Source organism: Ovis canadensis, chromosome 8 (assembly GCF_042477335.2).
Source record: "Ovis canadensis isolate MfBH-ARS-UI-01 breed Bighorn chromosome 8, ARS-UI_OviCan_v2, whole genome shotgun sequence".
In the NCBI taxonomy this organism is placed as follows: domain Eukaryota; kingdom Metazoa; phylum Chordata; class Mammalia; order Artiodactyla; family Bovidae; genus Ovis; species Ovis canadensis.
In genome coordinates, this window is record NC_091252.1 from 41,242,781 (window position 1) to 41,261,243 (window position 18,463).

The window sequence follows — 18,463 nt, forward strand, 5'->3', positions numbered from 1 at the left end:
CTAGTTATTGTCTTCTCTTTCGTGGTTTCCGTGCATTCTGTCTGTGCTATCATAAATAGTTCTCTCTTGAAATTATCTTCGTATGAGCACCTGATGTTTCTGTTTGGTATTCTGACTGATAGAGTAATTGATACTAGAAGTTGTCCCAGGCAATAGATCTTCATAATGTGCTTTTGGGATTGGGCTGATCATATTTGAGGAACTGAACCTTGCCGGGACACAGAGTTTCAAAGGGTAGAAATGGACACTCATCATCAATGCATGCATAGTAAGTATCATAAGGATTCAGATGATCTGTGGTCATAGCAAGGGATGAAGAGTAAGTGGAGGGCAAGACACGGGGAAAGGAGGCTATGGCACTTAGTTGCTCTGTCAAAGGAAGTGATTTTAAAGGTTGCAGCGTCACCTAGGTTTTTTGTTTGTTTGTTTGTTTTTTACAGCTCCAAAGTACATATATAGGCAAAATGATGAGTATGAATATGTATATAATATATATATTTAAGAACACCTGTAGTTCAGAATCAAGCCTCCATGGAAAACTTGAAGAAATCTCTTGATCTGGAGTCCTTACCATGAACACCCAAGCCCTGGGCCTCATTGCAAGGTTGCAAAGTTAAAGTGCCAATTCAAAGTTCAGCCTTTCTAGGTCTCTAATACCGCACAGGTGGGACATGGATAAGGCTGAGAACTTTGAGGTCTAAATTTTCCTGAGCCCTCTTTCTGCAGAACAGTATTTTCAGTGACTACACCCAGAGAAGTTGCCTCTAGAGCTGCCTTTTCTCAGACCCACACTGTCTCCTCTGTTTGCCTCCAGCTCTGTAACAAGAGTTAGATCTCAATATGGTCCAGAAGGAGAAATAGAAAATTGCCATTCTCAGCTAAAATAGCCTATTCACCCAAAGAGTTATGAGATCTTAACACGTGGTATCTGGAGGAGCAGGAAGATGGTATGTGGGAAAAGACTGTAAGGCTATTGGAGGAAGATAGTAAGGATCCATCAGCTGAATATACTGGCATGGAAAGTCTCCCAGGACTTAGGGTTGGCTCAAGTGCTAAGGACTGGTGTGAATTGTCTGCTGGACTGGCCAACAAGAGCCTGGAGTCTATGATGACCTGTGGTTCTTTAGGTCAAAATTCTGTAAATTCTCTGGCATAATATAGAACAGTGGTTCAAATGTGGTGACTACATCACCTGGGAACATCAACATCAGCTTTGAACATGTTACAAATGGAAATTCTTGAATCTCACCATAGATTTACAGAATTGGAAACTCTGGAGATGGGGCCTGGGCATTTGCACTTTCAAAATGGAATCAGTTGCAATTACAGTTTAAGAAACACTGCTGTAAAACAAATGTTAATGTGTGTATGAATCACCTGGGGATTTTGTTAAGATGAAGACTGTGCTTTGGCAGGTCTAGGACTGACCTGGTTTCTAATGTGCTCTCAGGTGATGCCATGATGCTGCTAGTCCGTGAACTGCACTTAGAGAAGCAAGGCTGTGAAAGGGGAAGGAGTCCAGAGGCTGGGGGAAATGGGAATGTTGGGAGGGGTTAATTACTCCAACCCGTTAAACCATCACCTCTCCAAATGCCCTGGGAGGGCCAACCGAGGCAAGAGAAAATACGCCAGTAAAGGAGGCACCAGAATCACTGAAGAGCTCTGACGGGACTCTCTGAAGATCAGAAATGACAATGCCGGTGTGGCAGTGAAATTGGCTTCCCTGGTCTCTGGTTTCCATCAGAGACAACATAAATGCAATTACCTTAATAAGCCAGAGGGATAAAGAAATAAGAGTTTTATATGCAGGGATCTGTGGCAATCAATGGCTAACTGATCACCAGATTCCTAAAATGAACTGGATGGGAAGTTTACTAAGTTACTTGCTTACAAATGTAAGGGGGAAAATCCTAGCTCTGCTGGGCAGGGACCAAACTTGTATCACCATAGCGGGAATACATAGCCTCTTATTCAGTTTCCTGATGGCTCAGATGGTAAAGAGTCCGCTTGCAATGCAGGAGATCCAGGTTTGATCCTTGGGTCAAGAAGATCCCCTGGAGAAGGGAGTAGCAGCCCACTCCAGTATTCTTGCCTGGAGAATCCCATGGACAGAGGAGCCTGGGGTTGCAAAGTCCATGGGGTGGCAAAGAGTCAGACATGACTGAGGGGCTAACAAATCCAGTCCCCAGACCGAAGCCAGTTCACAGACCAGGACCTTTTGAGAAAGGACTCTGCAACTTACCTCAAGCCTAGAGGGACAAGGGACCATTTATCAGGGTGAGTACTGAGGAAAGAGCACTGTCTGGCTCCGTGGGGGATTGTTACTGAGCTTATGCTAAACCCCTGATCAGAAATGCCATCTGGGTTCACTAGAAGAGTGGCTGTTGAGATCAGGTGGTGGAGCCTTGATGTGAGCTGTCAAGAGGTCCAGTGAGACCACAGGCTGATGGGACTCCCCCGTTCCAGGATACATAGCTGGAGGAGACGTCCCCAGTAACTGGAATGCTCCCCACATTGCCCCTGAGGGCCCTGATGGCAGTGCCACCACCTCCTGGTAAATGATAAATGCCCTGCCCCAAATAGCACGCCAAAGCCATCTTTTATTCCTGTCCCCACTGGGAGACCTCTTACATGTCTGCATTTCTTCTCAGGATACTCTCCCTTCTTCCCTTCCCTCAGTGCCTGTTCTGTTGCAAACCAATCCCTTTCTACATCCTCTGTGCCTCTCTCAGGCTTCTGGGCTTCGTCAGCTTCACTGAAAGTTGTCTCTCCCCTGTACACCTCTTTCGGCCCAGTTTGCTTGAGGAGATACTGCCTGTCCTCTGGAGCAGTTGGTTAACTCTCATTATCGCATAGTTAATCCCTCTTTATAATGAAAAACAAATACCTAAGTCATAAGTCAGACATGCTGGGTGTAAAGCGCTGCAACAGGACACACTAAATACAGACTGAAAAAGGACTCTCTTTTTCCTTCCTCTTCTCAGAGGTAAGCAGTGTTAAATTTTTATTTTTGCTTACACATATAAGCTAATATATGACTTTGTTGATCACAAATAGAATAATACTGTCCCTATTATTTTGTGACATGCTGTTCCCATGCAGCAGTATCTCTTAGATCTCATGTTATGTTAAATAGGTCTATCATATATTTTTTAAATTAAACTTTGTTTTGAGATAGTGGTAGATTCACAGGGAGCTATAAGAAATAATACAGGGAGATCCCAGGTACCCTCTAGCAAGTTTCTTCCAGTGGTAACTTCTTGAAAAATTGTAGTACAGCCTCACAACTAGGATATCGATAGTGACACAATCCATCAATCTTACAAATGTGTAGGTTCCTGTGTGAACCATCACGATCAAGACATAGAGCAGCTCCATCACCATGAGGATCCCTGGTGTTGCCCTTTTATACCCACCCCTCTGCCCTCTTGCACCTTCCCTTGCTTATCATTCCAGATAACCGCTCACCTGTTCTCCATTTCTATCCTTTGGTCAGTTCAGAAATGTTATATAAATGGAATCCATATAATTCATTGCCTTTTGGAATTGGCTTTTCCATTCAGTATAACTCCCTGGGGATTCAACCAAGTTGTTCTGTATATCAGCTTCTTGCTGAGTAGTATCCATGGTGTGGATGTACCAGTTGGTTTAACCTCTCAACCGCTAAAGGACAGCTGAACTGTTTCCAGTTTATGAATGTTTATGAATGACTGTGATGAATAAAGTTGTTTTGAACATTCATGACAATTTTTGTGTGAACATGAGTTTATATTTCTGTGGGATAAATGCCCATGAGTATAATTACTGGGTTCTGTGGTAATTGCATGTTTAGAGGAAATCAACACACTCATATGCTATGAATGTAAGTGTTAAGTAGAACAGTATTTTAGGAGAGTAGATGGGCCATATTTATCTTTGTTCAAAATGCATATACATTCTAACTCAATTTTGCTTTTAGAAACCTATCTTCAGAAATATCTGTATATTTGCTAAAAGATATATGTACCAGGACATCCTCTGTAGCAATGTTTGCACTGGGATAAAATGTAAAACAACCAAAAAGGCCATACAATACTGTATAACTCTTTTTCTTTCAGACATTGAGTGGGTGCAAACTGTTACCTTGGGGTTTTTTTGGTTTATTTTTTTTTAACTTTTTGTTTTATATTTGAGGATAGCAGAATCAAGATTGCTGGGAGAAATATCAACAACTTCAGGTATGCAGATGATACCACCCTAATGGCAGAAAGCAAAGAGGAACTGAAGAGCTTCTTGCTGAAGGTGAAAGAAGAGAGTGAAAAAGCTGCCTTAAAACCCAATATTCAAAAAACTAGGATCATGGCCTCTGGTCCTATCACTTCACAGAAAATAGATGGGGAAAAAATGGAAACAACGACAGACTTTATTTTCTTGGGCTCCAAAATCACTGTGGATGGTGACTGTAGCCATGAAATTAAAAGACGCTTGCTCCTTGGAAGAAAAGCTATTACAAACCTACAGTGTATTAAAAAGCAGAGACATACTTGGTTAACAAAGGTCCATCTAGTCAAAGCTACGGTTTTTCCACTAGTTATGTATGGATGTGAGAGTTGGACCATAAAGAAGGCTTAGCGCTGAAGAACTGATGCTTTTGAACTGTGGTGCTGCCGTCTATGGGGTCACACAGAGTCGGACACGACTGAAGCGACTTAGCAGCAGCAGCAGCAGCAGCTGGAGAAGACACTTGAGAGTCCCTTGCACTGCAAGTTCAAACCAGTCAATCCTAAAGGAAATCAACTCTGAATATTCATTGGAAGGACTGAGACTGATACCGAAGCTGAAGTTCCAATACTTTGGCCACCTGATGCGAAGAACTGACTCGTTGACAAAGACCCTGATGCTGGGAAAGATTGAGGGCAGGAGGAGAAAGGGGTTATAGAGGATGAGATGATTGGATAGCATCACTGACTCAATCACTGACTCAACTCTGGGAGAGAGTGAAGGACAGGAAAGCCTGGTGTGCTGCAGTTCATGGGGTTGCAAAGAGTAGGACACAACTTAGCGACTGAATAACAACGAATAGCAGATTAATAATGTTGTGATAGTTTCGGGTGAACAGCAAAGGGAACTCAGCCATACATATACACTTATCCATTCTCTCCCAAACTCCACCCCCCACCCCCATCCAGGCTACCACATAACATTGAACAGAGTTCCCTGTGCTATACAGGGATCCTTGTTGATATACAGTGCTATATAGAAGGTCCTTGCTGGTTATCCATGTGTTATCTTGTGATAATTTGAAACTCCCTCTGTAGGAACTAGAGATGAAGCCTTTTTTTTCCCCCTGACATATTTGATCATTTTTATTTCTTCTTCTGGCCTAATCTTCACATTCTTTGCATAAAATACATGCTTGAGTGATTGTTCTTTTATTGACTTTTAGGCATTTTTATACAGGTCATATTTGGGGTGTTAACCACTTACCTGTTGGCCTGCTACTTAACCTTTATCAACTAAAGCTTTTGGATTTCTGTGAGATCAGATCTGTCACACTTTCCTCTAATGTTTCTTGTCTTGTTTGGGGAGAGCTCACCTACCTCCCATTGTGGTTTTATGCTTATTTTATTAGAGTTATGCTGTAATGTTAGCATTTGTAAGATGATTCAAATCCTTTTGAAAGAGACAGGGATACTATGAATAAAGAAAAGACAGTAGATCCCATACATAAAGAAAAATGCTGTGTGAAACCTGGGAAATAATTTTTACTTATTCAAAACTGTCATGTTTCTTGACAAATATAATTCTTGCTGTGCTGTATAGATGTTCGAGTGATGCCGGAAGGAGTAATTATATCATAGCTTTAAAGGATTATGAACACCTAAGGGAATGGTGCTGTTTAAACACGTTGCTAATAATGTGTTTGCACATTTTTCAAACTGCTCCAATTACATTCACGTGGCTAAACAGCATGGCTTGGACTGGCCTCCTCTGAGAAGGATGGGGAACGAGAGGAGGTCAGAATATTATTCCACAAGAGGTTGTTTAGGCAAGGAAGTCATTTATCGTGCTGTGGACAGAATGAAGAGCTTGCCATCCAGCAATTTGTAATTGATCACAATTATGTTCCCCAGTGGGGGTTGGAGGAACAAAATGAAGGGAAATGTTTGGTCAAAAGATGAGCGCAACTCTGAGTATTTAGTCAGATCCCAAATTTAAGTTGATTTAGCAACATCAAAAAATGAAGTCATTCAGAAAAGAACCCCAAATGAAACAAAGACATGAAAATGGAGATTTATTCCACATGTTGTGGATTGATGTTTCCTTGGAAGAAGTGGTCAGGAATTCTTGAGCCTTAAAGCAACCACGTATTAAAGTAATTTAACTAATTTAGACATGTTTGCCACTACCACAAAGAAAATAAATTATAGTGGGCTCTAGCCTGATGGCTAAAAAGCCAATTCACCGAAAATGGAAGGATGTTGATGGTACTCATATTAGGTAATCGGTACAGTATGTCAGCCTTAGTGGTCTGGTTAACCAAATGAATGCGCATTTAGTGAAATTCAGTATAATTTTTTCCTAGAACTACCCTGCTCAATTACAGCAAAATATGTTCTACTAATCACAGGTTGCATAACTTGGAGATTAAGTATGGTTTGGGGACAGAGATGCTTTTTATTATAGCGTTTGGTCTTCTGTGGAGCATAAGGGAAGACGTGTCAGCAAGGCTAATGTGGTTTCTTTCTTGTTTTAGGAATCTGCTTAAGAGTTTAAGTGATCATAGGACCTGAACACACTTCAGTGCTCATTCAGTGCTCATTTTACAAAAGAGGAAAGAGAAGAGGAGAGGTGGTAACTTGTCTGAGGTCACATAGTGAGTTCATGACAGCCTGGATGATATTTGGGTCTTCTGACACCCAGTCCTGTGTACTTAAACATTATAAGAAAATGCACACTCTGAATGTCCAGACCGGATGGGACCTCTGGCCCAATTTCAGGTAACTCAGACATTTTCACAGTCTTTCCTGGATGGAAGGACCATGTCAAGTTAAACTGCTGGAGGAATGAAGAAGGGATTCAGAAACTAGGTCTCTGAACCTAAGGTTAAAGCTTGAGTCCTCGTTCTTTCTTTCCAGGGCTGACTTGGACTCTTCATTTCAGATGATGATCAGTATGTAGTCACCTGTTGTGAAGAAGCCAGGTCACTGCCCCTGCTCTCTCTGGCTTGCTCTCATTTGCTTGCTTTGTAATTTGAAACAATGCACCATAGGCTGAATGTTGGGGAACTCTGAGCTGGGGGTAGGAGTGTCACAGAAAAGGGGAAAAGGATAGCTAAAAAATAGCTAAACGCTAATTAAGCATTAAAAATGTTTTTAATTTGCCATTTTCTTTGTGTATTTTGGAACCTGTAACTTCCCCCTGACTCAGATAATTCCTTAGTCTCTGAGAAGCTCACGGGCCCTAGGTACTAGCTTGTAGAGCCTGTGGGGTGAGGACTTAGAAGGGAGCGCCATCCGGATACTGTAATCTTCCCTTGCTTTCGGCAGTCCCCACCCTTCACATCTACCCAGGACTCCCTCAGTCAGGGTTGACGACACCTTAAGGAGATCAGGGAGTGACTCAGACTTGCTGAAAAATGACAGACAAGTTAAAAAATGTTGAGTCACATGATCTTATCTTATTCAAGTCCTTTGGAAAACAGGTTAGCCAGTCAGTGATGCTTTCTTGTCCTGTCAAATTCCCTTTCCCTGCCCACCCTGTAGGCCCAGGCCAGTGTTCGTTCACCACTTCTACCATAATTACCATCCTGGTGTGAAAGGAATGCTGTGGAAGGCAGGACTGTAGTAAATATGTATTAACAGTATTTCTTTGGCTGCTTAACATCCATTCCCCCTTCCTGTTGGTGTCTGATTTCTTTTAGGGAATTACCTCTTCCCCACGTATGCAGTTGTAGTGGGATATAAACCCAGGAGTCTGCTCAGAACCACGGAAGCTCTTGGAGAGACCTGATTCTGCCTCTCTCAGCCCTGAGGGTGGACATGCAGTCTAAGCAACCTATCTGATAAGCTCTTCTGAAACTTTACCCTTGAACAACTGACACAAGGATCTCAGAACAGTTGGCAGGAAGCCATGCTAAACAGACTGAGTTGTCTGCTCCTGACCTCTTAAAGTCTCCTTGATTCCTGCCCATCTCTAGGCCTGGCGCCTGATGCTCCTATCCATCCTGTGAGTACCCAGATAGCTTTTAATACATTCCCTCTTGGCTATCTTAGCCTGAGCTGGTTTCCGTTGCTTACAGCTGAGAATTCTGGTAAAAGATCCTTTTCTGGCTGGACCATCACAGGTGGGTCTGTAGTGTTATCTTCAAATCTGTCCTGTCTGGAATGTTCTCCTAGAATTAGCCTAAACTAGCTCTTTCCTCTACTGGTGACACAGCCTCCAAGTTTGGCTTTTTAAAGCTGGTACTAATGGACGATATTCCTCTGGTTTTCTCACCCTTATGTACTGTGCTTAGTTGCCCAGTCATGTCCGACTCTTTGCGCCCCCGTGGACTATAGCCCACCAGGCTCCTCTGTCCATGAGATTCTCAAGGCAAGATACTAGAGTGGGTTGCCTTGCCCTCCTCCAGGGGATCTTCCCAATCCAGGAGTTGAACCAGAGTCTCCTGCATTGCAGGAGGATTCTTTACCAACTGACCTACCCAAGAAGCCTCACCCTTCAGTCAGTTCAGTTGCTCAGTCGTGTCCGACTCTTTGCGACCCCATGAATCGCAGCACGCCAGGCCTCCCTGTTCATCACCATCTCCCGGAGTTCACTCAGACTCACGTCCATTGAGTCCGTAATACCATCCAGCCATCTCATCCTCGGTCGTCCCCTTCTCCTCCTGTCCCAAATCCCTCCCAGCATCAGAGTCTTTTCCAATGAGTCAACTCTTCTCATGAGGTGGCCAAAGTACTGGAGCTTCAGCTTTAGCATCATTCCTTCCAAAGAAATCCCAGGGCTGCTCTCCTTCAGAATGGACTGGCTGGATCTCCTTGCAGTCCAAGGGACTATCAAGAGTCTTCTCCAACACCACAGTTCAAAAGCATCAATGCTTCGGTGCTCAGCCTTCTTCACAGTCCAACTCTCACATCCATACATGACTACAGGAAAAACCATAGTCTTGACTAGATGGACCTTAGTCGACAAAGTAATGTCTCTGCTTTTGAATATGCTATCTAGGTTGGTCATAACTTTTCTTCCAAGGAGTAAGCATCTTTTAATTTCATGGCTGCAATCACCATTTGCAGTGATTCTGGAGCCCCCCAAAAAATGTCTGACACTGTTTCCACTGTTTCCCCATCTATTTCCCATGAAGTGCTGGGACCGGATGCCATGATCTTCATTTTCTGAATGTTGAGCTTTAGGCCAACATTTTTGCTCTCCTCTTTCACTTTCATCAAGAGGCTTTCTAGCTCCTCTTCACTTTCTGCCATAAGGGTGGTGTCATCTGCATATCTGAGATTATTGATATTTCTCCCGGCAATCTTCATTCCAGCTTGTGTTTCTTCCAGTCCAGCGTTTTTCATGAACTTCTGCATAGAAGTTAAATAAGCAGGGTGACAATATACAGCCTTGACGTTCTCCTTTTCCTGTTTGGAACCAGTCTGTTGTTCCATGTCCAGTTCTAACTGTTGCTTCCTGACCTGCATATAGGTTTCTCAAGAGGCAGGTCAGGTCTGTTCTGGTATTCCCATCTCTCTCAGAATTTTCCACAGTTTACTGTGATCCACACAGTCAAAGGCTTTGGCATAGTCAATAAGGCAGAAATAGATGTTTTTCTGGAATTCTCTTGCTTTTTTCCATGATCCAGCAGATGTTGGCAATTTGATCTCTGGTTCCTCTGCCTTTTCTAAAACCAGCTTGAACGTCAGGGAGTTCACGGTTCACGTATTGCTGAAGCCTGGCTTGGTGAAGTTTGAGCATTACTTTACTAGCATGTGAGATGAGATGAGTGCAATTGTGCGGTAGTTTGAGCATTCTTTGGCATTTCCTTTCTTTGGAATTGAAATGAAAACTGACCTTTTCCAGTCCTGTGGCCACTGCTGAGTTTTCCAAATTTGCTGACATATTGAGTGCAGCACTTTCACAGCATCATCTTTCAGGATTTGAAACAGCTCAATTGGAATTCCATCACCTCCACTAGCTTTGTTCGTAGTGATGATTTCTAAGGCCCATTTGACTTCACATTCCAAGATGTCTGGTTCTAGATTAGTGATCACCTCATCATGACTATCTGGGTCGTGAAGATCTTTTTTGTACAGTTCTTCCGTGTATTCTTGCCACCTCTTCTTAATATCTTCTGCTTCTGTTAGGTCCAGACCATTTCTGTCCTTTATCAAGCCCATCCTTGCATGAAATGTTCCCTTGGTATCTCTAATTTTCTTGAAGAGATCTCTAGTCTTTCCCATTCTGTTCTTTTCCTCTATTTCTTTGCATTGATCACTGAAGAAGGCTTTCTTATCTCTTCTTGCTATTCTTTGGAACTCTGCATTTAGATGCTTTTATCTTTCCTTTTCTCCTTTGCTTTTCACCTCTCTTCTTTTCACAGCTATTTGTAAGGCCTCCCCAGACAGCTATTTTGCTTTTTTGCATTTCTTTTCCATGGGGATGGTCTTGATCCCTGTCTCCTGTACAATGTCACGAACTTCATTCCATAGCTCATCAGGCACTCTATCTATCAGATCTAGGCACTTAAATCTATTCATTATTAAAACAAACACAGAAACTCATCAGGACTCCACTCGCATAGCTGTCACTGATATGAGGGCTCCATTCTTCTGCTTGGAGCTCTCAGCTCAGGAACCCACCTCTCTCAGGCAAACGTGTCATAAATGTTTCTCTACCAGGGTAGCTAAAATTAAAAAAACCGACAATACAGTGTTCACAAGGATGCAGAGCAATGGCAACTCTCATACACTTGCTGGTGAGAATGCAAAATGACACAGTCACTTCGGAAATTTGTTGAAAGTTTCTAATAAAGTTAAATGTATGCCTATTCTTTAACCTAACAATCCCACCTCTAAATATATATCAAAGAAAAATTAGTGTATGTGTTCACGACAAAAACCTGTATAAGAATGTTCACAGCTGCTTTTAAGAAATTGTAGTATATTCATACAACAGAATACTGAGCACCAACGGAAAAGACAGATGACTCATACATATAACAGTGTGTGTAAATTGTATTGATCGAAAGGCTAGGAATCCACATGATTCCATTCGCAGAAAGCTTGAGGACAGGCAGAACTAACCTATGATAATAGAAGTCAGAATGGTGGCTATCTTTGCAGGAATATTAACTAGGAAGAGGCACAGAGTGTCTTCTAGAGTACTGGAATATATTTAATCTAGGTGGTAGTTACATGGGTGTATACATGTGTAAAAATTCACTAAGGGGTACACTTAAGACTTGTATACTTTATTGTGTGTATTATACTTTAGTGAAGAAGATAAAAAGAAAAGGTAAAAGAAGAAAATGATTATATGGATATCAACAGTTCTATAATTTAAGTGTCTTGTTAATTCTACATCTAGTTGAATTAGATTTATCATCAGTCCCATATATGATATTCATGAGAGACTGAAAACCTTTTGTATTTTTCCCCTCTGTGCTTTGTTACATCAAGGCATTAGGAAGCTAATGTGTTTCCCCTTCCAGGAGGATTTATATGTTCAAAGAAAAGCCATTGGAAAAAAGTAATGATTAACACACAGGAAAGACTGGTTCAATGGTGGGCTTTCAGGTGTCAGTAGAGGAGGTATTTCAGGTCAAGGGAGGGTCAAACGAAGCTCCCAGAATATTCCACTCTGAATGGGTAGAAATGAGCAATAAGCTCCTAATAGACATTTCTGCTGACCCACTGGTGTAGTCAACAGCCTTTGGTGTTCTGCTTCTGTGATGGAGAAACCAGCCTGCTTGTTTCCAACGGCTGAGAGGAAGTGTTTGTCTCCTGGGGCCAGTCTTTTCCTCTAAAGCTGGTAGAGAGGGTGGGTCTCTTGGGCAGCTTTCCCTCCACTTGGCAAGCAGGAACAGAAAGCAGGAAAAAGAGAGGCCAGCATAGCTCGTGCTAAAGTGAGGGTGGAAGTGGAAAATCACCGGGAAAGCGAGTACAGGGCAACACCGAGGGGAGCAGACAGAAGACACCGCAGGGGTGGGGAGTGGGCAGCGGACCCAGCAAAGAGCGCCGTGAAAGCGCAGATGGTGTCAGTGGACCAGACCCTAAAGCCAGGGCCACTGTAGCCTTGGCACCTGCAGCCTGTGAGTCTTCTTGTCCCTCGGGGAGCAGCTGGAGAGGCAAGTGGTGTCCTGGCTCCTTCCTCTCAGGCTCTGAGCTCGCCCCTCCCTCCACTGCGCCTACAACGTAAAACTGCATCTGATCACATTAACCTCCAGATTGAAATTGTTTTATAGCTTGGCATTATCTCTTTAAAAAGTCCAAGTCCTCAATGCGGCTCACAAGAGCCTTCCATGACCTGCCCCTACTTGCTCCTCCAGCCCCATCTATTTTGTGAATGAATAATGTGAAATAATATGTAAATGTGTTTAGTAAATGTTAGTTACAACCCATGGTCACAGAATCTGGCTGTCTAGTTCTGCTTTAAGAATCCTGGGAGAATAGGGACTGTACTTACCCAACTCCAGGAGAATATTGTGAGAAAACTCCCAAAACAGATGCCCTGTGGGACTTGACCCCTTGACTGCCTGCACCCTTCCCTGCTGAGTGGGCAGGAAGTTGGGATGGCCTCACTGAAGTGATGCATCCTCATCCTCCGACTCTCATCAAGGACCCTTGTCCTGACCGAAAGTCCTCCCTCCTACCATCTGAGTCCTGGCTGGCCTTCAAGACTCATCTCAAAATCCACCTTCAGTACAGCCCCCTCAGGCTCAAAAATGAGGCTCTCTGATATTGTGGCAGCAGCCCTGGTTTGTGGGGGCTTCCCTGGTAACTCAGCAGGGAAAGAATCTGCCTGCAAGGCAGGAGACCCTGGTTCGATTTCTGGATCGGGAAGATCCCCTGGAGAAGGGATAGGCTACCCACTCCAGTATTCTTGGGCTTCCCTGGTGGCTCAGACAGTAAAGAATTTGCCTGCAATGAGGGATCCCTGGGTTGGGAAGATCCCCTGGAGGGGGGCATGGCAACCCACTCCAGTATTCTTGCCTGGAGAATCCCCATGGATAGAGGAGCCTGGAGGGCTGCAGTCCATGGGGTCACAAAGAGTTGAACACGACTGAGTAACCAAGCACAGCACCTGGTTTGTGGAGAAAGGGAAGAATTTGGGACTGGAAACAGATAGGCCTTGCGGTGGTAAAATGAGAGCTAGTAGTCAGGGTCCAGTTTCCAGGGGCCCACGGCAGACTCAGCTTAGTTCCTGTAAGCATCCATCAGTAACTGAGGGTCCAGTCCCCTCCTGGGGCAGAGACACAGACAGCTGAAGTTAAGGGAGAAGTCTCGTCAGTGTGGCTCCAGGTAACCAGCTCACCTAGAGCAGAAGCCACCAGGGGATATGGAGCGATGGGTCTGGTGCCTGAGGGAGGAGGCAGGCAAGAACCAGGCAAGATGTCAGGGCTTCAGCCTGGGTTAGCAAGGTGACTCAGGTCCTAGTCATGCAGACCAAATGGACCCACCAGGGAGAGCTCAGAGAAGGTGGAAATTCTGTGGGCCCCAGGTCATAAAGATCCATGGATGCTGCCTCAGAGAACCATCAACAAACTGTACATTCCAGCCTGACCAGCTGCCAGTCATCCTGGCTAGAGTTCAAGGACTAGGTAAGGCTAAGCTTGATGGCGGGGGTGGAGGTGTGGAGGGGTAGGTACTGTAAATTGCAGCCATCCTGGGCCGGGGGGGCGGCAGGGGCTGAGCCTTCTCTGGGAACCTGCCCCACCCACCTCTCACCCTTTACCATAGTTGATGGTGCCTCTCCTCACTTTTTCTAAAGCCTCGTACTGTGAGTAACCCCTGCAGGATGTAGCAGAGGGCCAGGCACACACAGCAAATTCGAATTCAATCAGATCAAATTGCATTTAGGTGCTTGGCAGTTCAGGCTTTGATGTGTGCTATGTTCTCCAAAGGAACCCTTTCCTCTGTGTCTTATATTGCTGGTCAGGACTCCTCTTCCTCCGTATGCAGTAAAAAGGTACAGTCACTTCCCATTCTCCTGGGATATATAAAGACGTGGAGGTCCATGTTGGGTACATGTACCCCACACCCGCCTTCCTCTGCCCTCTCAGGGTGCAGCGCCTCAGCAAAAAGTGATCTATTCTTTCTTCCTTTCTGCCCCCAGCATCAGTGGAAAAACTTGATCTGGTTGTCATGGAGACCAGCCACTGACTTCAGAGTGGCTGTTTATTAAAGATGAAAGTAATGTATGCCTGGCTGATCCGAGCAGCTGTCAGAGAGAGATTCGGCTGCTAGCAAAGGAAGTCACTAATTTCGAGGCATAATCCCTCATTTCAGAAAGAGAGACAGCCCTCCTTCATCTTCTAAGTGGCGCTGTGCAGTGTGGATAAGATCTGCCCACAGCAAACATTTCTTGTTCAGGTCTTTTTGTTTATTTTATGATTAGTATGGGGACTGTACTTCTTTCCCCCTTATTTCCTACTAGAATATATAGCCTTTCAGTGGGGTGATAGATTAATTCAGCTCTGTGGGCAGGCTCAGGAAACCCAAACCCTCTCATGACGTCATTTCCTTTGGAAAATGTATTCTGGATTCCATGCCACCTACTTTCCAATGAGCTTGTCTGTTTATTCATTCAACAGTCTCCACCAGGTGTGTGAGAGGGAAAGAGGAGGTGTTGAATGATACAGAGAGTGAACCTGATGTAGTCTGTGTGTGCTGGGACAGGTGGGAGAGAAGTGGGCACCCTCCCAGGGAGATGATAAATTTGAAGACAGGTGGGGAGTCTCTCGTCGCCCAGCCAAGGGAGTTGTGTGACCAGAAAATCAGTCCATTTGTTTTTCTCTTTTTGTTCTCTTCATTCATTCAATGATAAAATCTGAAAGAAAATTTGATTTCTGAGATCCATTATTTTGATGAACCAAGTACTCTCTAAAACCAGAGAAGCAAACTGGGTTAATCCCTGCTGAGTCATAGAGAAGCAGCACGGCGCCTGCTGCAGCACTTCAAGATGGGCAAGTCGACCTGGGAATCTGAAGAGGTTGCTGGTAGCTGGTCCTTATGTCTGGAAACAAAGATCTAGCCTAGCTGTCTGGTCAGAGTTCAGCCAAGACCTCAGTCTACTCATCAGAAAATGAAGCAAGGAGCAAGCTGATTGTTTCCAGCTCTAAATTTTCTTTTGTTCTTGGTAGGGATTGTAAGTGTAGGTCTCTAAAGAAAAAGGGCTCCTAACCTTGGACAACTGAGCAAGGGTTAACTCTGGGTCTAGGTTACTGTGAACCAAGGAAAAGCCATGCCTCCTGAGGTCAAGGGGATCTCAGGCCAGGGTGTGTCTAATCTCTGCAGTGAGTCTGGGCGTTTACGTGGTGGTCTGGACAGTAGCTCCTGCCCACTTCTCCTGAGCCGCTTGGTCTGTGGGAACAAAGATGGTGTTTGCAGCTAAGGAATGGAAGCAAGTGTTGTTGGTGCCTTCAGAGGCCAGATCAGCCTGGGGCTCCAGGAAGGACACTTTGGGGCAGGCAGGACTTAGAACTGCCAGTAACTACCCACTCCCACCCATCCCACTCTCCCCCTGCAACCCCCGCCCCTGCTATCCAGCAGCTCTTTGTTCTCACTCTCCGTACAAAAGGTGAGCAGAAACTGCTGTCTTGTGTCTCTCTGATGCCTTCTTCTCCTGAGTTCTTCCAGAACCACTTTTCTCCAAAGGACATGCACAGGTCTTATGTTTACATGCGTCATTGAGAGAAATTTGAATTTCCATTCATGGGATGTCAGGGCAAATCATAACAAATTTTTTACACACCAATTTAAAAAATGTTATCCCAATTGTATAAAACACTAGGGAAAGGGAATAATATTCATTCATTCCTCCATCCATTCATTTAACAGTGATATTGTAGGCACTTACTATGTGTCAAGCACTGTTCCAAGTATCATGCCCTTCTAGGGGGATATATTTATTTCTCTTAAAACCAGCTTAATTGAGGCGTAATTTCTATACAATAAATTCACCCATTTTAAGTGTAAAATTTGATGCATTTAAACAAATTTAACTGAAGTATAGTTAATTTACAAAATTATGCTAGTTTTAGTTATACAACATAGTAATTCAGCTTTTTTGTAGATTATATTTCATTATAGTTTATTATAAGATATTGGGTATAATTCTCTGTGCTATACAGTAAATCCTGTTGCTTCTCTATTTTATGTATAGTAGTTTGTAACTATTAATTTCATACTCCTAATTTGTCCCTCCCTGTCTCTCCCCTTTGATAACTATGTTTGTTTTCTATCTCTGTGAGCCTGTTTCTGTTTTTTGTATATATATATTCATTTTTTATTATTTTTTTAGACTCCACATGTAATTGATATCATTTAATATTCATGTTTCTCTGACTTATTTCACTAAGCATAATATTCTCTAGATCTATCTATGTTGCTGAAAATGGCAGTATTTCAATTTTTATGGCTGAGTAATATTCGAATGTGTGTGTATACATATATACACAATGGAATATACATATATGTGTATACTTAGTGCATACTTTGGTGTGTGTATATATATATATATACATATATATATATATTCTTAAGCCAGTTGTCTGTTGATGAGCACTCGAGTTGCCTTCATGTCTTGATTATTGTAAATAATGCTGCTATGGATATTGGGGGACATGTATCTTTATAAATTAGTGTTTTTGTTCTCTTTGGCTATATACCCAGGAGTGGGATTGCTGGGGTAGTTCTTATTTCTAGCTTTTTGAGGAACCTCCATACTATTTTACACAGTGGTTTCACCAATTTACATTTCTACCAACACTGTACAAAGGTTGCCTTTTCTCCATATCCTCTCTAGCATTTACTATTTATAGAGTTTTTGATGATGGTCATTCTGACTGGAGTGAGGTGATACCTCATTATGGTTTTGATTTACAATTCTCTAATAATTAGTGATGTTGAGCATCTTTTCATGTACCTGTTAGCCATCTTTATGTCTTCTTTGGAAAAATGTCTATTCAGGTCTTCTGCCCATTTTTTGATCGGGTTGTTTGTTTTCTTGATTTTGAGTTGCATGAGCTGTTTATATTTTTTGGATATTAATCTCCTGATGGTCGCATCATTTGCAAATATTTTCTCACATTCCATAGGTTGTCTTTTTGTTTTGTTGATGGTTGTTTTTGCTGTGCAAATACTTTTAAGTTTCATTAGGATCTATTTGGTTAATTTTGCTTTTATTTCTTATGGTCAGTTAATCTACAATAAGGAGGCAAGAACATACAATGGAAAAAGAAAAAAACAGCCCTTCAACAAATGGTGCTAGGAAAGCTGAACAGCTACATGTAAACCAATGAAATTAGAACATTTCCTCACACCATATACAAAAGTAAACGCCAAATGGTTTAGTGACCTAAATGTGAGACGTGACAACATTAAGTTGCTAGAAGAGAACATAGGCAAAACACTCTTTTACATAAATTGTAGCACTATTTTCTTAGATCAGTCCCCAGAGGAAAAAGAAATAAAAGCAAAGCTACTTTAAATGATCTGTGTTTCAAATGTATGTCTCCTCTCTCGCTTCTTAACTAAGAAGATGAGAAAGGCTCCCTCAGTCCCTAAGCAAACACTGTAACTCCCGAGCAGTTCTCTTGCCTGCATGAGAACTCCAGTGTCTTACATGTTTCGTCCTTCCTCTCCACTCTTCTTTGCACTGACACTCACAGCTAGTCCTTGTGACTGTTAATCAGCCGTCTGGGGCTATTTTAAAATATTTCTGCTTTCGTGTGTAAGTCACACTCTTCTCACATCCATTGCTGCCTTTTCCAAAGGGGTTATGTCAAAGGAAATTCAATACCCACTTTTCTCATTGTTTGCTCACTCATCAAAAGACCAGTGCTATTTGATACTTCAGAAGATTATTTTCCCTGTTAGGTGATGTGTCAAGGGAAAGGAAGCTGGCCCTGGCGTCAGGTGACTGAGTTTTTTTCCCAGTTCTGCACTTGACTCAATGCATGCCCTTGGGCAAGTCACTGAGCCTCTTCGTGCTGCGGTCTCTGGGGATGAAATCTGCCAACTGTATTGTGTGAGTTTGAACCTTAGTGGCCTCTGGGATAAAAATAGGAGGGAGCCAGGTGTCCACGTGGGCTCAAACTGATGGGAGGAGAATGACCATGGGAACTCAAAAATGTCCTTGAACTGCAAACTCTAACAGAGTCAGGATTCATCGTTGCCCTTGGGCATTTGTCCAGTGGCCCGTGGGGTCGATTCTAGTACTTGAATTTTTCCAGAAAAAAGAAGGAACTGCAATAACCTCCCCGTTTGTA